The sequence below is a fragment of the Schistocerca piceifrons genome, chromosome 8, assembly GCF_021461385.2.
Source record: "Schistocerca piceifrons isolate TAMUIC-IGC-003096 chromosome 8, iqSchPice1.1, whole genome shotgun sequence".
NCBI classification, from domain to species: Eukaryota; Metazoa; Arthropoda; class Insecta; order Orthoptera; family Acrididae; genus Schistocerca; species Schistocerca piceifrons.
The window spans coordinates 266338564-266358553 of NC_060145.1; positions in this window are offsets into that span (position 1 = coordinate 266338564).

The window sequence follows — 19990 nt, forward strand, 5'->3', positions numbered from 1 at the left end:
AATAAACATTATCTTCCCAGTATTAACAATTGACCTTGTAACACGGTTCAAACTTCAAAGAAATAATGTATCACTTAGCAACTGATATAAACATTTATTGGTAGGAGTTACACTATGATAGGTGACTAATGTCCAGTACAGGATATTCATGACAATAATGGTGGACATTCTCTGACACCTGCAACTTGATTGTCTGCCAGGTAATATTGGTGCCTCCACGCCCAACTTCAGTCACGGGTGCACTGACCTGATGGTTGTTGTGCGTACTCTCAAGACACCTTGATGGCATGTCTTTCTGCCTCAGTTTGTGCTGGAACAACTCCACTCTCTGTGGGATGTGATAAAAAAGTAATGTGAATTATTTCTTAAAGAATCTCTCTTTATCCATCAAGATTAACTTTGTCCACTTCACAGTAATCCCCCTCAGATATAATACACTTATGTGATACTTCAATCTTGGAAGCAATTGTGGACTCACTTTTGATTACAGTGTTCAGCTCTTTCAGTGAATCTGTTTTTGTGTCTCATCAATGGTGGCAAAATAATGTCCTCTCATGGTTCTCTTCAGCTGCGGGAATAGAAGGAATTCAGCAAATACAGTGACTGAGGCAACATAAGTTTTCTTTTTGGCAAAAAAAAAAAACGATGAACTAGCATTGAAGTGTGAGTGGGAGCATTATCATGATGCAATTTCCATCAGCAGTTTTGCCACAGTTCTGGCCATTTTCTTTGGATTGCTTCTCACAAAGTGCGCATAATTTCCAGATATGATTTGCTATTGACCTTATGACCGTAAGGCTGCAACTCATAATGCACTATCCCATTGTAATCCAAGAAATCAGTGAGAAGAACCTTTACATTTGGTCAAACTTGTTGAATTTTGTTCAGTCTTGACCCTTCAGGCAGTTCCATTGGGACAATTGGGCTTTGGCTTTGACGTAATACCCATACACCCATGCTGTAACCCTCTTTGGAAGTTCCAGATCATAGTCGAGTTCATTCATCAATTCCTGAGCGATGTCTACATGTCGTCATTTTTGGTCAAAATTCAACAATTTCAGAACAAGTTTTGCTGGTGCACATTTTATGTCAAAAACACCCTCAAAAAATTGCTTGGCATGAGACAAAAGATATGCTAACATCATCAGTGATTCGGCAATTTTCCAGAACCATTTTATTTGCTTCCTCCACAGTGTTGTCAGTAATTGATGTGCTAGGGCATCCTGTGCGATCGACTTCTATGTCCCCTTGATCCCATTTGAAATTTTTGTTCCACTCGTAATCTCTTTTCTTACTCATATTAGATTCACCAAAAGCCACTGTCAACATTTCAAGTTTGGTGCTGCACTTAATTCCATTTTTCAAACAAAGTTTAATGCAAATTCTTTGCTCCACCTTTTTCGAAAGTAAAAATTTGCCGAGCACTCATAAACACATATAACCATTAAGACTGTCAAAATAAACTAAATATTTGAATCAGATTGAAATGCAAACATACATCAGGAACATGTGTACAGTACCAACAAGATAAAAAAAAGTTTTGAAAATCATGTATAAATCCTGCGAAATTAAAAAATTCAATTACTTTTTGATTGCACCTCGTTTATAGCCAAGTGCTGCCGCCCAGCAGTGTCCCCGGGAAATTCAAATCAATGCCAGCACCACTGGAATAGTGCTGTGCCCAACACAGTAGAGATATGCAGATAAGGGATGCTAATGCTAACCAAGCCTAATGTTTTATTTGCCAAGCGAAGTTGTGAAGCGTGTCTTTCTTGCAAACATCTGTTAAAACAAAGACAGGGCATACTCTTTGCATCAGAGCCCCGTAATCATAATAAAAAAAAGTGGAAAGGAATATTTTAGTAGATGTTTCACTCCCATATAAAGGAAAACTTAGAATGCCTGATAAAATATCTCTGGGATCTAGAGTTGTTTTGTAACTGAACTCTTCCCTAGTAAGGCAAATATCCTAATGAGAAGCAAATGTTTCTGAGCATGTTCAATTGCAGTATGCTGCACCATGCCATTATCAACAATAAGGGCCTTGCGGCTTGCAGAGTCAAATTTATGAGACATTACTGCAGCAGAATTATAGAAAGAATCAAGGTGTGTGTAATTTACAAAACATAAAGAAGAGTCAGTGGTCAGTTATTAAAAGCTGTTGTTTATGACATTGATGTTTAACACAACTATTCTCCTTAAATCTATTAGCACTGGGTTCATCTTGCTTAAAGAGTGGGCACAAATTCTGAAATTAATAAGATACTTTGAGTATGAGATATAGACACTAGTTCTCCTGATGTTCCATTGCTGCAGATTTCATACAGTATTAACCACATTTTATATTTGTGTGGTATCCTGCCCACTCGTCTAATATAGGGTTCCTAGGAAGCTGTTTTCTCAGATCGCTAGACAACAATTTAAGCAAATCGTATTAATGGAGTTTATTACAGTAAGTTATATTGACAATACTTAACTTTGTGTATTCACGAAATTGCATCAAAGCAAGTGGCAACAGGCAAATAATCAATGTTCATCAGTATATACAATTTCAAAGCAAGCAAAACAAAACAGTTCATAATTCACTGCTGTAGCATTTGTATGATGGCTCTTCTAACACAGCAGCGCAGCGCTTATATTCTCTTCGTGTAGATGGTCGTCCTGTCCTGATGTCGTCCTAGTCAGTGTACTATTGGCTGAGGTCTTATTTATTTATTTATTTACGTCCTGAATCTTTGTGGTACATATACCATACCTTAGATGTTGGACAAAATGATATTACATTAATATACTGTTACATTGGTGTATACATTACATTTATAAATTGTTACATTTTTATATTGCTATATTGTTACATTACATTTTTATATTGTTACAACCAACTTATTTTTCAAGATACTGTGTTACTGAGTAAAAACAGTTTTCCAAGAGATATGATGTTACAGATTTTTTAAAGCTATGGATTTTGTTTATGGCCTTTAGGTTACTTGGCAGCTTATTAAACAAACGTGAACCTGAGTGATATACACCTTTCTTGCACAGTGTGGTATAACAATGATGTCTGTGTATGTCACTATTTGCCCTTGTATGGTGTTCATGTACAGATTTATTTTGAATAAATACGTTTCCATTTTTAGCATACTTTTTTTTAGGAACATTACAACTTCTAGTATATAGAAACATGGTAGGGGTAGAATCCTCAGTTCTTTAAAGAATGGTTTGCATGATTTTCGGCTGTTGGCATTTTTCATTACCCTCACAATCTTTTTTTGTTTCCGGAATGTGGTTATGCAATGAGGAGAATTTCCCCAGAATATGATGCCATATCTTAATAGGGAGTGTATGCAAGCGTAATACACTGCTCTAACTGTTTCAGGACTTGTGTTGTTCCATATAATCCTCATCGCATAAGTCATTTTGGATAGTTTAGAATTTAATGAAGTGATGTGGGAATTCCATTTAAGATTGTCTTGTAAGTAGATGCCAAGAAATTTTGCTTCAGTGACACTGTTAATTCTTTGGTTTTCCATTGACATGTTTGGTTTTAATGGGTTTTTATTTTGTTGTGTATGGAAGTGTAAGACGACTGTTTTTTGAGGGTTTATCAGTAATTTATTCCTCATAAACCACTCTGAGACATTTTCACTTGTGACTTTAGTTTTTAAACTTAGAGCCATTTAATTTTCACCTTCAATTAATATGCTTGTGTCATCTGCAAATAGCACTGGTTCGGAGTGTGGAACATGTAGGGGCAAGTCGTTTATGAAAATTAGGAAGAGAAAGGGACCTTCTCACAGCCCTCTCTGCTGTAAGGTTCCAGGGAGACTTCTTATACTGAAAAAGTGAACCCTGCCTCTGCAATATTGCTGAGTCTTTGTTTGTATTGTAGCGCTGCTCTTTGATCTCAGACAACCCTTTGAAGACTAAGTTTTTATGCACTCGCCTGCTACTCTGGACTTTGTTACAGGTTTTTGAAATAATACAAAGGTACTAGCTTGTTATTTTCTCATCAATTCATTTCATTGTATTTAATTACTTGATAAGTATTATGTGGAAATGTAAAATTAATTTAAAATATTTTCTGGGGCTGGTACTCTTGAAAACAGGGAGTGTGGCAGTTATCGACTGCAAGAGTCGACTGCCTCATCTTTGAGAACGAACTTCTTTGAAAACTGTTGATCTCAGTGTGTTCCGAACACTGTATTCAAGCGGATGTGTTTGTACCGACATGATCAAAATAAAGTTAATTGATTATAAACGAGCGAATACTTAATGTTGGGTTCGATATTACCGTACATAACATCCTGACTCCCGCACTGGTGACCCCAACGCTCACGAACGCGGCTTACGACACGAGAAATGTGTACTGGAACATTGCCATGGACAAAAAATGCAGCAACCCTTTGTCGGATTTCTACGTCCATTGACTTCGCATCTGGATGCAGTGTACAGTTAGTGTAATTAGTGTGTAAATTCCCGACTCTTGTGTGAATCGTGCTTTTTGGTAACTTTTGTCACCTTCTCACACATCGACAATGCGACTGAGATGCACACGTCGTCCATCGAAACCCGCTCAACGTGTCAGTAATTTCACTTCCGGACAGTGCAGTGCTCCTTCGCCAATTAATTTGGACAATTTTGACTTGCTTTTGTGTGATAATTATTAAGTGACATTCCTCAGTGCAGTGCTTCGACACCGGACAACCATGCCAAACAATGGACTGCAACAAACGGGGACTATTTTGCAAATCCCAGTTCGCACGAACTCCGAACTACGGCTAAATCGCATGCCTGGTCGAATTCACAAATGCTCTCACGGCTACCGCATCTTCCGCGTTGCATGCAAATTCATTCGACCCGGTTTCCGCACAGCCCTCTTCCAGAGTTCGAATGTTCGCACCAAATTTCCACCGCTACTGCCCGCATCTCGTGGTCGTGCGGTAGCGTTCTCGCTTCCCATGCCCGGGTTCCCGGGTTCGATTCCCGGCAGGGTCAGGGATTTTCTCTGCCTCGTGATGGCTGGGTGTTGTGTGCTGTCCTTAGGTTAGTTAGGTTTAAGTAGTTCTAAGTTCTAGGGGACTGATGACCATAGATGTTAAGTCCCATAGTGCTCAGAGCCATTTCTTTTCCACCGCTACTCCATGCTTGTCCCTGATTTGCAGCATTCAACTACCAACATTTCTCTTGGAACAACTTCCAATGTGATTCATGGCCGCAGAGCACGAAAGTGAAAAATACCTCGTACTCTTCAGGCACCTAAAGGACTATCATTATATAATCACGGACATTATCTGTGACAATTTGAGTGACAAGTACACCAAAGTGAAAGCCGCTTTAATTCAGTGTCTGTCACCAATATCACAGGAACAATTTCATCAAGGACATGCTACTGATCAATGGCAATGCACCAATTACACCGACGACAATGCCGGCTGTTTCTCAGTGCAACACTGGACGTGCCGTGCCTCCCTCTATGTAGCACCCGACCCGCACCGACTCTGCTCGACTGCTACCGGCAGCGACGTCACGGCCGCCGCCTGCTGGCTCACTGACCTCGACCCAGTCAAAACAAACAGCTGTGTGACATACAATCCTGCCACGGCTACCGCACCTGCATCTTGTCAACAACTCCAACACTACGCATGCTTACCGCCCGGCCATTCACTACTCGATCGCCTCGCAACTTGTTCACCCACCCCACAAGACAATGCTTCATACAGCAGTGAACGTGTTCTCACTCCGCCACCGCTGAGTACTGAGTTTCACATTCGCAATCACACACACGATCTCTTCTACTCAGACTATTATGTCAATACTATGCCGCCGACCTTGTCTTATATGCCAGGTTACCCTTTGATAGAGATAGATTCTGATTTCGACCCCATCTTACTCAGTGATACACAGCAGACTGCTTCACGACATACATTTTCGCCTGAACAACTGTGACAGCTACGTGAGCAAATTGCGACATACAACTTGTTGGTACAAGATCAGTTACACATGCTGCAGCCGATACCGACCGAGCATGAAATGCAATGAGATGCTCCTGTCATTGTTCCGCCTTCGACTGCTGACATTCCTTTGCTGTTACTACCACCTACAACTAATACCCTGACGATCACGCTACGTGGATCTATGTCCCAGATGTCACAAGTGTCATCATCACGCCGCCTCAAGTGGAAATTCTACGTTTCTGATGTGATACAAGCAACTTATTTACGCCGCTGCCACCTTTCCTTGGTAGTTACAGACACTTTGTTTCTGTACCATGGCATAACCAGCCACATTCCAGTGCTGCTTGTTTTGCCGCCCTCTTCACTACCTTCGCAATGTACGACCAACACATCTGCCATTTCTGCTTCGACAAGTGAGCATCTTTCTGCTCCGACACACGACCGTGCAGCAGTTTCGCGCGAGCAGCTTGCAGCCTTATGACTCGACCGCATTGCCAACAGTGACAGCACACACGCAGCTCCAGTTCCATCAAACTGTGTCACCTCTTCGTCACGGAGCAGTAGTTCATCTGCCGATTCGACTTCTTCACGTTCACATTACGTCTCATCGCCTCCTGCTCCGATCCTGGTTTCGCCAACCACATCCACGTCCCACCACCTCTCGCCGTCGCCATGCCTCATGCACAGGGCTCACGGCCACACCCCCCAACCTTCGATCACAGCTGTTTCACACATCAAAACACCGACACTGTCAACTCCGCTTGGAGCAGCCTGCCATCTACCACTGTAACACACTCACCGTCCACGGACTCTGAGGTGAAGCTTACGTCTACACCGAAGTCATCTGCCGCCAAGGTCAGTCATGTGCAGCTTGCTGTTTTCTTCCCTGCTACAACATCAAGCACCTCTATAACTCTGTCATTACGGTCATCCGGCATCTCTTACACAACCTGTTAAGCGCTAGCATGCTTGCTCCTTTATGTCATATGGCCAATAACAAACTGTTACTGCACTTGTTGCACTTACCGCGGCGCTCGCCAGCAAATACTTTGGCAATACATCGCATCGCATCTTCGACACACTCCGCGCCTTTCATCGGATGAAAACTCCGCTGTGCCACACGGCCTCGACACACCTACACGCCGCCGCCTTCTGCTTCCACCGTGCCATGAGCAGCATGGCACGGTCACCTGTGGATGCCTTTCGTGCCTCCTTCCTTCCGCTGGTCGTGCCTCGAGAAATGGTATGATCGCGCTTCGCACTAATGCCTGCCACAACACAATCGGTCACGCACACCTGCACCATCATCCGGCCGGTTGCACACTCGCCTCTCATCATCCTTCCCATGCTCCACACTACCGGCAGGGGCTCTGTGGCTGTTATCGACTGCAAGAGTCGACCGCCTCATCTTTGAGAACGAACTTCTTTGAAAACTGTTGATCTCAGTGTGTTCCGAACTCTGTATTCGAGCAGATGTGTTTGTACCGATAAAAATATAGTTAATTCATTATAAACGAGCGAATATTTAATGTTGGGTTCGATATTACCGTACGTAACATCCCGACTCCCAGAGGAGTATTAAACTCAGTGTCTTTTCTGTTTTTTGTCTATGCATGTCATGTGACTGCACACATGGTATCTTCTTAAGGTTCTAGGCCCCTGAGCTGTAATCTGTGTGAGACGTAGTGGTCTCTCATGTGATGTTGATCTTCCTCCCTTTGCAGACTTTCTGGAATTGCAGCATTTCCCCAGCAAGTTTCTCATAAGTTCCAAGTGGAAGCCCAGCACCTGTGGTTTTTTACCAGTTTTCATTTGGTAAGAAACATTCATTACAGACATGACCAAGAGGTGAAGGAAAACTTTTTGAACCATTTGATTGACTTTGTGCACATTCAATAGACCTGATCTTTAGGTCAATTTTATCAATAGTGCTAACAATGTTTCATTTTGGCAGTGTGTTAATTCTTTAAATGTTAGCTGTTCCAGTTTACTGCATTGTATTCAGCTATTTCAACAATCTCCTGACAAATGATCAGGGTAGGAAGTAATTCAAATGTTTTATGTTATACTTTCTGACACATTCCACACCCACGACAATCATCTCATTTTTTGGGTCTATGGAACGAAAACTGAACCTAATCTAATCTGAGCACAAAACAGACTGTGACCTTTGTTGAAGTAATGTTTCACCAGAGTGTAGTTACGACAATGCCAAGAAACACTAAGGTCACAAGTATTGTCAATTTCTGTTCCTCTTTCTGTGTACACTATAATATCTCAAATAAATCTACTTTCAATATCACACAATATAAACTATTTTATTCCAAATCTGCGCCTTTTGCTTGGTATACACTGTTTAAAACAGGTCTTTCTCTCAACAGGATTAGGACTCATCAGTGCACAAATCTCTGAATTGATTTAGAGTTGACTTGAATTTCATTGTTAAGAAATTCACCATATACTTTATTTTATAAGGTCCATCCATACTCTCAGCGTCTTCCAAAACGCCTGAATCATTAAAGTGTAACATTCAAAGAACTATTAGAAAACAGTCCCAAGGCATTACTTTCTAAAGAAAGTGGGGTAAAAATTACATATTAAACCTCTGCCCCCCCTTACATTTTTCAATATGGTGTAGACATAAAGATTAGACTTCAGTACCAGTCAATTAGTCACCACAACAAATTTTCTAACTTCACATTCTTTGACTTCACCAACTCACAACAAAATTGTCACCTTCCAATCTAACCTAGACTTTGGGATTTACTACAGATCATTCTGTCACCAAAACAAAGATTTTTTGCTGGGGGGTGGGGTGTCCAATACGTAACTTAAGCTGAAAGATGTTTCAGTTAGTGTGTCTGTAGACCAACAGCCCCACAGTCCACCTCCATCAACATGCCAACTGCTAAAAACTGACAAATCTCATCTACACTTGTATCTGTCCATTGTATAAACAATGAAATAATGTAACTATGATAAATTTATTGTTTAAAACTGTACAATTAAAACGTGAAATAGTGTAACTGTCATTAACTGAATATGTAAAGCTACATAATTAATTCTTGAATGTAAACTGTAGAATGATTACTACTGAAATCTTCTGATTAATAAGAAGTTTATGCATTTATATGTATTTATGTATATGTAAAATGATGATGTGTGTAAAATATAAAAATTACTAACTACTAAACAGATGTATTTATATATATGCATAATGTATAATGTAAAATTAGTAACAACTACACTTTCACGAATATGCAAAATGTATTTTAACGAAGACAGTTGCATGGTAAACATTCTGAACAGCTAATAAATGAACATATGTATTCCTCTGGAAGATCCTTGGCACCGTCCATTCACTATTTTGTAAAAGGTGCTAGTTTCACTGGAAATGTATCCCATCAAATGCTTGTCAAATATAAGCACAAAATATTCATTTTCACCAGGTTCCTCATTCAAGGCCAATTCATACTGATCATCACGTCAATGTATATTCACATCACGGTCTAATAAATGCTACCACAACGCACTCTGGTGCGAAAACTGTTACCGTTTCACAGATGGAGCGACATTAGCGCTCCAAGTGGTGAGAAAGCAGTCAGCCACAGGTGTCAGAAGAATGATGTTTGTTTTTAATTACTTTTTACTTCATTGACGAAATAGTTGTTCTCTTTTTGCGTTCCATGAGTTAGTGTTACCAAGAGACATGAATTATTGTGAAATACATGTAAAAAGAGCCAAATCACACTTTTTCAATGACATAAGCTACTGGTATAAATAATTCATGAAGAAATACTTTCGAATATGTCTTCCGCTGAAAGCACTAGAATATAAACATCCTTCATGCGCAAGAAGCATATATTTCTGTTGTTGTCTGTTATTATCAGAGGATCTTTCCTTTACACTTAAAACTTTTTATCGAGTCCAGTGATTCGCTCTTTCTTACATGTCACTCTACTTCCTAATACAATAATGTTTTTGTACATGTAATCAGTTTTGCTTCGAACACGAATGTGTTGAAGATTCTTGCCATTTGTGGCCCAAAATTAGCAACTGGTTTCTCTTGTGTTGGAAAACAGTTTTATTCCTTTTGATGATTCATTATCACGTTTGTGTGGTTTTCCATTAAGATAAAGTTGTGGTGGCTTATTTGATACGTTAAATAACGCAGATATTACATTTCATATAGGTTTTCTTCATTCCACATTCATTCCACAAAGGGCTGAAACTGTAGCGAACAAAGCTTGCTTTGTTGTATAGATATACGATGCCTTTCTGTAAAAGATCAGGTCATCTCTTGTTTACAAGTAATTTTTTGTTATTAAAGGAAAACGATATTATTCAATAAATGTCTGTATAAATGTCTGTACTTTACAAGAGAATCATAATTAAACTGTTTTGTTATGCACCGTTTCGTACCTCCCATGGCCATTAGGACGATAAATAATCGCAAATGTGGTGCAATTTTTAAGTTTAGTCGATTTTCATGGCACAACATATTGTAGAAACTATGATTCAAATTAGTATTAACGTTAGTATTCGCACTCATCCGATACTGCATTCAGATTTCACAAGTGTCGCTCGCTGGCCGGTAGGAGAGCTGCTGTCGCTGGGGGAGGGGGGGATTAACAAAAAGGAAGGGGAGTGTTGTGACTGTTGTTTTAAAGTACCTTCACACCGAAAACCAATGCAACAAACAAAAACACACAACTGTTGTCAGTATGCAAACTCGCAACTGTTGTGAGTTAGTTTAAATTAGATTAAGTAGTGTGTAAGCTTAGGACCGATGACCTAAGTAGTTTGGTCCCATAAGGTCATACCATAAATTTACAATTTTACTTAAGTCCTGAAAAAGCGACATTAGTGACTTCTACAAATAAACCCTTGCACAGTTTTCTTAGAAGAAATAAAGAAGGTGCCACGGTTTACTCATCGACTGGCAGTTTTGATGTGGAATATCCAGAAACAGGCAAGGTTTCCGATGGCAGTTGGAGGATGTCTCTGCAAAATAAATGTCTTCGGAGAATGGGAGGTAATGCAGGAAGGACAGCAAAGAACATAAGGGATGAATTTGGAGTCTACTTTGTATCAGATGTTGGTTAAGTGAAATGCCATGGGAAATATTAATAAATAAATATCGAGTATGAAGACAAATGTAATTGAAAACTTCAGAACAAAATCCTTATAGCTTTAATAATATAAGCCATTAATTTGCAAACTACTTTGTATCAGATGTCGACAAAATGATATGACAAGAGAAATAAATAAATTTCCAATGAAAATACAGTTGTAATTACAAAATTTCCGACCAAAAGTCCTATAGTTTCAGTTACGCCAGTGAATGACGCTTTACTTAAGATTGTAAATATTTTTCTCCCTGGCTTGTTCAAACCTTCGAGATACTTCATATGCTCGAAAAATATTAACTTCGGAGTGTAGATCTTAGTTGACTCAGACCCACTTCTATACCCGCGCCGGCGAAACATTGCACTTGATAGTTCGCTTTTTGTCAAGTTAGGTTGGCTATACTGTAATAGCGATGTTGCAACAGTAGCCTCTATACACACAGCAGACGATACAGTTTTCCGTCCTCTCTCGTAAATGCAAGCGATTGAGCAATTGAAGAGTATATAAAAATTCGTTTTTAGTTATATTACAATGACAGGAAGTAAACAACCGTATAATAATGCACGTAAAAGCATAACAATGCACACCCTTTCGATAACGGAGCAAAGAAATACATAAAACAAGCATCTGACGACTGGTACTTTAAAATCAATACTGTACATAGTTTACAAAATAAATAATAACCGAGATTGCAATAAATAACCAATATTAGTAATTTTTCACTCGCTAATTTACAGCGATAATGGCTGAATTCTATCCAGCTCGCCATCGTCACTGTTGTCCGATTCATCGCCAAAACCATCTTCATCGTCGTCATCAGCAAGACAAATCATTAACTGTTCATGGCTACTGATAATGCCTTCTATTGGCTGCGCTGCTCGTGTAAGCTTCTCGATGTGCTCAACTTTTTTCCTCCTTGAGGCTGCATCCACAGTCACAAGAGCTTCACCCAACAGCTTTCCCACCTCTGTTATTGTAAAGGACTTGTTGTTGTTCCTTATGTACATTATTACATCACTCCATACTAACTCAATAGGGTTGAAATGGCAGTGATATGGTGGCAGCCTTATTACACTATGACCCTGCTCCTTGACAATTTCGTCTACTTCATATGTAGGTGTCGTAGGCTTATTTTCTTTAACAAGAAAATATAATAGAACCTTTGTCATACTCATACCTGCTGCAATATTTCGAGCCTGTAACCACTGCACCGTAACTTCGTTCCGATCATTTGTGGTTGGGGCTTTGTTCAGTATCACCAAATGATATGGAGCATTGTCCATTACAATTGTTGTAGAGACAGGAAATTGTTTTAAAAGGTTCCCGAACCCTTCAACAAATCGTGTGTGATCCATATCGTCATGGTAATCACCAGTCTTTTTCGATCTAAAAACTAGAAGTGCGTCGGGGACAAAACCACTGGAGGAGCCTGCACGGACGACAATTAATCTAGCTGCTCTTCCCATCGGCTGATGGCCGCTACTGCTGGGTGTGTTATCCGTCCAGCATTTACTGACAGCTTCCCTGGCATTAACCCACGTTTCGTCTAGCCAAATCATAGAATGAATGTTTCTGCCCACAATTTTGTGCAAGAAAATGCTTCGAGCGGTAACAATACGTGCCCTTTCTAACAGTACTTTGCATCCGTCTAGTGTTTTGTAACGGAAACCCATACTTTTTGGCATAATTTTTAGTGATGTTTTGCCACCCCTGAAGAGTTCACTTTCTTTTAAAAAGTCTAATAACTTAGCTACAGTTGGATACTGTTTTCTGCTGTAGTAAGCATAAACATGCCCGCGAATTGCATCAGTCTGGAAAGAATCTAAATCTGTGATAGGGCTAGGCTGCTTTTTCTTCTTTCCTGGGGTCGCTAAAAATGTATTATTTGATCCAGACAGCTCGAAATCATTACGGCTCACTTCAGTATCTTCCAAGTTTTGTAGTAATACTCCCTTAATTAATGCAGTTCTTGCACTAATTCCAAGCATCAGTCTGGAAAGAATCTAAATCTGTGATAGGGCTAGGCTGCTTTTTCTTCTTTCCTGGGATCGTTAAAAATTATTATTTGATCCAGACAGCTCGGAATCATTATGGCTCACTTCAGTATCTTCCAAGTTTTGTAGTAATACTCCCTTAATTAATGCAGTTCTTGCACTAATTCCAAGAGTTTTCGACGTATGTTCCACCACTTTATCGGCAAGAATTGATGGCTGTCCATGAATTCTTACGTAGTTTTGCTCCTGCTCGTAAAACACACGAGTTCTGCGTAGTAACTCCAGTGCCTGGCTGTTTAGCGGCACCCCTCGACGCAAAGGATTGTCACTAGGTGAACGAAGTCTTTTCGGTGGCATTTTACAAAAATGTAAACTCACAATGTAACAAAAGTCACAACGATATAGAACACTGTACAACGAAAAAACGCGGTAAACAACATACAATTCACGTTGGTTACACATTCACTAAACAAAGCCGTCAACGCGGGAACTTTGACGTCACAGCACGTAACAGCAGTGCTCACTGTGCTGTGATTGGCTGGCGCCCCACGCTGAACGCCTAGCGGCTATCGTTCTTCACTTATGCTGCCAACTTCATACGCAAACGTCAAGTGCAATGTTTCAGCGGCCCGGGTATAGTTTTGGCCATTTTACAATACTCACAAATGTACTGTGTTTTCATATTCGTGTATTTCCCTTCACATACCACAAGTGTTACACCAATTTTATCCGAAACTTCTTTCAACAAATGTTTCCTTTTATATTTGTCTTTAAATGTATAATCAAAAGGATCCTGAAGAGGTTTCCTCATTCCAGTTTCTAACGAAAGTTTAATTGTTGGATCTGATGACGACTCGTGATTTGCCATTGTCGAAAGTAACACAGCAGACGTAGAAAGAAACACAGCAGACGACACAGCAAATGCGCATGCGCAAGTCACACAACTCTGCCATGTTTTTGTTCACTGACCATAAACTACAAACTCAAGATAAAACTGACCTCAACTAGATTATTCAGACTAGCGACTTCAAAAAACTGTTGACAACTGTTGAAAACTAAGTCAAAGGTACCTTTAGACTGTGTTCACACTGTCCATCATGACGCGGCTCGTCAAGTCAGTTCATGCCACATGATTTCAACTCGAATTGCCGTCCTCAACTGTTCTTTTAGCGGGAATTACGATCTTCGCAAGATGATTTTCAATTGTTTTTACGCGTGAAGTGCACAAAAACAATGCGGTAGCTTATATGCGCGGATGCAGGAGTCCACATTTGTGCAAAAATGACATTTATTAGACTCCAGTGACTTGCAGCTTGCAGGGATAGCTTGTATAGTAGAGAAGGGAGAGAGAAGTACAAAACAACACAAAGAAAGTGCGTAGGTCCGAGAAAATGTCGTTACATGGTACAGAAGGGGAATTTCACTCATTATACAAGAAGCTTGAGGAAGAGCAACCTGTAATTTTATATTTTGGAAAGTGGAACTATCAGTTTTTTCGTTTATTATGACAAACTGCACTCAGAATTACTAAAAGGAACATAGTGTCATGAGCTGCCATCACACCATGTGAAAATTTGGTTTAAGGTTAACTTTAGTTAATTTTTGTGCATTAGTCATATCTCCCTTGGTACTTTTCCCTTTAATTCTCTCTCAGTACTTTTTTCTCCGAGATATACAGGTTTTCTTTACATTATGTTTTCGGCTTATAGTCGTTTAAGTGCGTTATTTGTATCCGGTTAGCTAGTGAAACCACATAAATGTTGACAATTAATGCTTGCAAAACTGTTTCACACGCAATTCTGGGAGCTGCTTAACAATAAAGAGGCCTGCTACAAATACTATTTAAACAGACGACTTGCAGTGTCTGAAGGGTTCAGTGCATTTCTTTATTTAATGCTAAAAATGCCTGGCAACATACAAGTAAATTCCACCTACTAATCAGTCTGATTCTACCTACAGTACTGTTTTCACTTCAAGTTGCAGGCATGTTGCAAACCATTTCATTGTAAAATATAAAATACAGTACTAGGATCTACAAAAATTCACTTTAAAATGTAGTAGAGTGCCAGTAATTTAGTGCACTGATGTCGTACATTTGAGACTACTGTTTCACTGGTTCAATTAATCTGTCATTTATTATAAATTTTTATAAAAGAAATAAAGAAATGAAACGATGTATGGAGATCTCCCATGGGTGTGTATTGGGAGGAAATGAGCTTGTGGGTCACATGATCAATAATGGATGGATGACGTCAGCCATCAAAACTTTCCTCCAGAGAAACCTTGACTTAGCTGTGATGTGACTTACGGCCAGTGTGGATTAGACAATGGTCTCCATACTACCTAGATGTTGAACTTCAGCTGACTGATCTTGCCAGCCATAGATGCTCACATTTCGTTTCTTGCCAAACTACATCATGGCTTCTAGGGAACGTAACTTGAACACGAAAAGAAATACTTTTCGTTTGCGCTCCCACATCAGCCTATTACATCACATGTTGACATAATGTTCAAAACAAGAAATCAGTCTGCAATTCTTTGTCATGTACAGACTGATGGAAATTTGTTTGCCAAACTACAAACTGGCGGACGCTGCAAAGCACATGAATCTACATACATGCTGCGGTTCTATACTCAGAGTCCAGACTTCTACACTTGCGTCTCGCGGGCCCCGAGGAATCGCTTCATGACGTCATCAGAAAGGCTGAAAGCTGACAGCGCTGCCTGGTGACTAGACCTGTAAACAACTCTGTTGACGTAAGTGACGTCACACTTTGGCTACACTGTTAATACAGACTTGCCTTCAGCTGTTGCTTTGGAATGTCAAATCAATCCAGATTGTTTGAATGAAGCTTCCGTTAACAGAATAAAATGTAGAAAGAGTGTTTAAATGCGAATAATCTGGATTACGGTGACATGATAAATCCGCAGCGTAGTCGAAGTTACATATTAGAGTCGTACGTGATTGACTGAAGCCAACTGATTACAGATTATTGGTCGAAAGGCAGAGTGATTTATAGCATAACAAATATTACGCATTGCGGACAATGTGTCTAAATGTTTTTAACGCATTAACTGCGGCTTACTAATGTAGGCTAACTACCACAGAGACGTTTGCAGCACGAATTTGTCTTTGGACCCATACCAGCAGTAGCAAATGAGGAAAAACGAATCAAATATGGTAAAGGATGCGTAGTGGAACGTCCATTGCATTTTTCCAGTTTGTGTACGATATCTGTACGTAATATGCATCAAAACACGTCGGATGCTTGTTCGTTTTCTAATATATGTTTTTTGGGGATGACCTAGTTGTTTTATTTTTTTATTATGAGAAACGCGTTAAATGTGGGAAAGTGAATTTAAATATGCCGCAAACAAATATTAGGCAAAGACACACGTCTGTCTGTTACCACAACCTTTATTTCTCGTTCGCTGTGTTCCACAACTGTCAACGAAATTATCGCTTTTCAACCTAATGTAGACCTCAGACTATGCTACAAATAAAGTTATTACTCCTGTCAAGGTTTCTAGGGAAAAGGGGGGGAGGGGGCGAAATCCAGTGTAGTGCTCTTGCCCAGATATGTGCTACCGATATGCTTAAATTTTGATCGTTGTTTTTCTGTAAACAAACAGCTATATGCCAATCACATCTTCCTGTATGTAGTTTCTCAAAAATCTAGTTTATGTGATCTTAAGATAAAAAGAGCTCAATGAGGGAATATTAATAGATCGAAGCAATACTGACATCTCCAAATTGTAAGACTGCTATAGATGCAAGTCACTGATTGTCAGTGTGTGTCAGTGGGACAAAACATTTGAAGTAAATCACGAAGCTTTAGGTTAGTTCAACTATTACTTCTTAATGTAGTAGGCAATCACAATTTTCTTCCGTATTTTTATGTATATACATACTACACAAGCAACTAAATGGTACCGTTCCACTCGCAAATGGAGAGAGGGAAGAAAGGCTGTCTATCATCCGAGCCCTGATTTCTCATGCCTTCTAAATTTTCTCAATAGTGTTATACAAAATAATACTCGCACATAGTTTGAAACTACTGGTAACCTATCTAGCATCCAGCCTCTGAGTTGCTTCAATGTGTTGCTTAAATCTGACCTGGATCTCAAACTTTGGAGCAGTACTCATAAATGTGTCACACAAGTGTTCTATACAGGTGTCTAAGTGATCTTCCCCTCATTTCCAGTCACAAAACGTATTCATCTTCCCAGAGGAAGGAAGTAATGACCCTGAAAGCTAGAAATGATTTTTTTTATTCAAGTGCTGTTTTTCTCTCATACTTCGTACAAAGCATTTCAGAATTTTACAATTAGTACTGGCAGCCCTACATATAATGGTAACATTAAAACCCTGTTAATTTGAACCTTAGTGTTAACTAGCATATGCATCCTTGAGTCAAAAAATTACGTTTAATTGTAATTATAGAAGGGAGGCTAATAAAATAATTTTTTTACTTTGTATTTTTTTAATATCTTAGGATTTTCAGTTTTCTGCCTGATGTCTAGCAGCAGCCTGTTAAAGACTTTCGATCAGAATGTGAAATTCCATTCTGAATCGTAGGCAGGGATGTATAGTCTACATGGACATTGTTTTTCCTTCCAGTATTTTGCAAGTTCATTTCACTGAACAGAGTAAAATTACCCCTATTATGAACAACAAATACTATTAGGGAGTAAATATGTTGACATGTAAGTGAAAGACTCCGAAGGCCCTGAAGAGACTTCTGTAAGAAGCTGCACTATCGATTTTACACAATAATTTTACTCACATGGATCAAAAGTTCTGTTAACTTGCCATATCAGATTTGAATAATATCGCAAGCATTTCATAACAGCCTCCATCACCGTCGCCAGTAATGGTACTGGTATGTAATGGTATGGTGTACTGTAGCAGCACGTTAGAAGTGTTTCAATTGAATTGATTCTGCATTATTTCTCTTCCCCATGTCCTTGACATTAATGCTACCAAGTTATGTTCTTGTACGGTAATTAGTTTCCATGTTATAACATGTTAAATATAGAAAGTTTAACTGTAACCAAGCAGTAGTTTTCTTTGATGACAATATCAGTTCCAATTCACAACTGAATTTCAAAATCTGTCTTGTGGGGTGAAAATCCGTTACTGCTGCTATCTTGCGCTGACAATGAGATGACTTTCATAGAAATACTGAATTATTTCATTTGTAATACAGTTTCATAGTTTTTGTAGTTGCTCATGATCTTTACACTTGTATGCAATGGATGTAGCATCAGCATACAGAACTATCCTTGAATTTGAGGAGCAGTATTCTGTCATTTACACAAATCAACAAAAGAAAGTATCCCAGTACAAAGTCCTGGGTACCCTGTATTACCTGTCAGTAATGGTAGATCTGTGTGTGCCACTCGCCATCCTTATGAGTGAAAACTGATTTGTGTTAGATAAGGTTTTATTAAACTGTGAACAATTATCAGCATAATTACCAGCCGTTTTCCCTTAGTATTTACTATCTCTCTCTACAAGCAACTGATAGAAATTAGCCAAAACAAATCTGTGATTTCAGATGGAGGTCTGTCTATATCTAAAATTATGTTTCCTTTCCCATCTATAGCTTATTGCAGAAAGTTCAGTAACACCTTCAACACGTAGGAATTACATCTTTGAGCACAAATTATTGCCACTTTTTGCAACATCACCATAAGGTTTGATATCCCTACTCAAAGATGAGCAGAAATTCTTTGTTAATGGATGCATAATAAGATTCTTTTTTGGTATACCAGTGCTCAGTAATAACTGAAACACCTGGTTTATTAAAACATGCTGTTATGTCCAAATCATTGTGCTTATTTCCTAGGCTCGTAAAGTTTTGGAGGATGATTTTGGTTTGCAGGTTGCATTGTATCCACATTTTTTTTTAAATTTTTTTTGTAACCATTAAATATCCCCATTAAGCAAATCAGATGTGCTTGTCAAACTGGGAAGAGGAAACAAAAAGGCCACACATGTACAAAATAATAATAAAAGGAAAGATTCCAAAAGAGTTCCTGACAGCAAAATGTAAAACTTAATTGTTTTTGGATATATTACTTACTTATATCCTTCATTCAAAAACTTAAGAAGGCTACTAGTTTAGTGTCTTCAAGGCATAATGCTGTTTCATTGAGCATCGCAACAATCAAGTCTGAGATAGTAGTGTACTATGATACTACCTATGAAGAAATTAATGCACTGGATGTGAAGTGCACAGTTTAGTCTACCCAGCAAGTGTTCCAGAAGATGGCCCTGCACTGTTCTATACCATCATGAATATACCTATACATTAGTGATATATTCATCACTGACAGAAAATTGAATAATCACATTTTTGCTTCAAGTTTCTGAAATGGCAGTTGATGGGATCATATCTGAAGAGACAGCTATCAACCCACACTTTCAGCATGAGGTAGGACTAGCAATTACCAGAATTCTGAAATGTGGATCTTGTAAACCTAGAGTTGCTCTAGGAAAACAAGTAAGATGTGACACGTGTTCCAGATCAAAGATGAGAAAATAAAAGGTTGCTGTATTAGTTATAGCACACAAATATGTAGTGAATAAGAAGTGTGAAATGACTGTGTTCGCCGGCCAGGGTGGCCGAGCGGTTCTAGGCGCTACAGGCTGGAACTGCGCGACCACTACGGTCGCAGGTTCAAATCCCGCCTTGGGCATGGATGTGTGTGATGTCCTTAGGTTAGTTCGGTTTATGTAGTTCTAAGTTCTATGGGACTGATGATCTCAGACGTTAAATCCCATAGTGCTCAAGAGCCATTTGAACCAACCATTTTTTGACTGTGTTCAAAGCTACGTAGACTTGTTTAATTCCTGGTTTAAGTAATTCACATTATTTCATTGCTGTTTCCTGCTGTCATCCATTA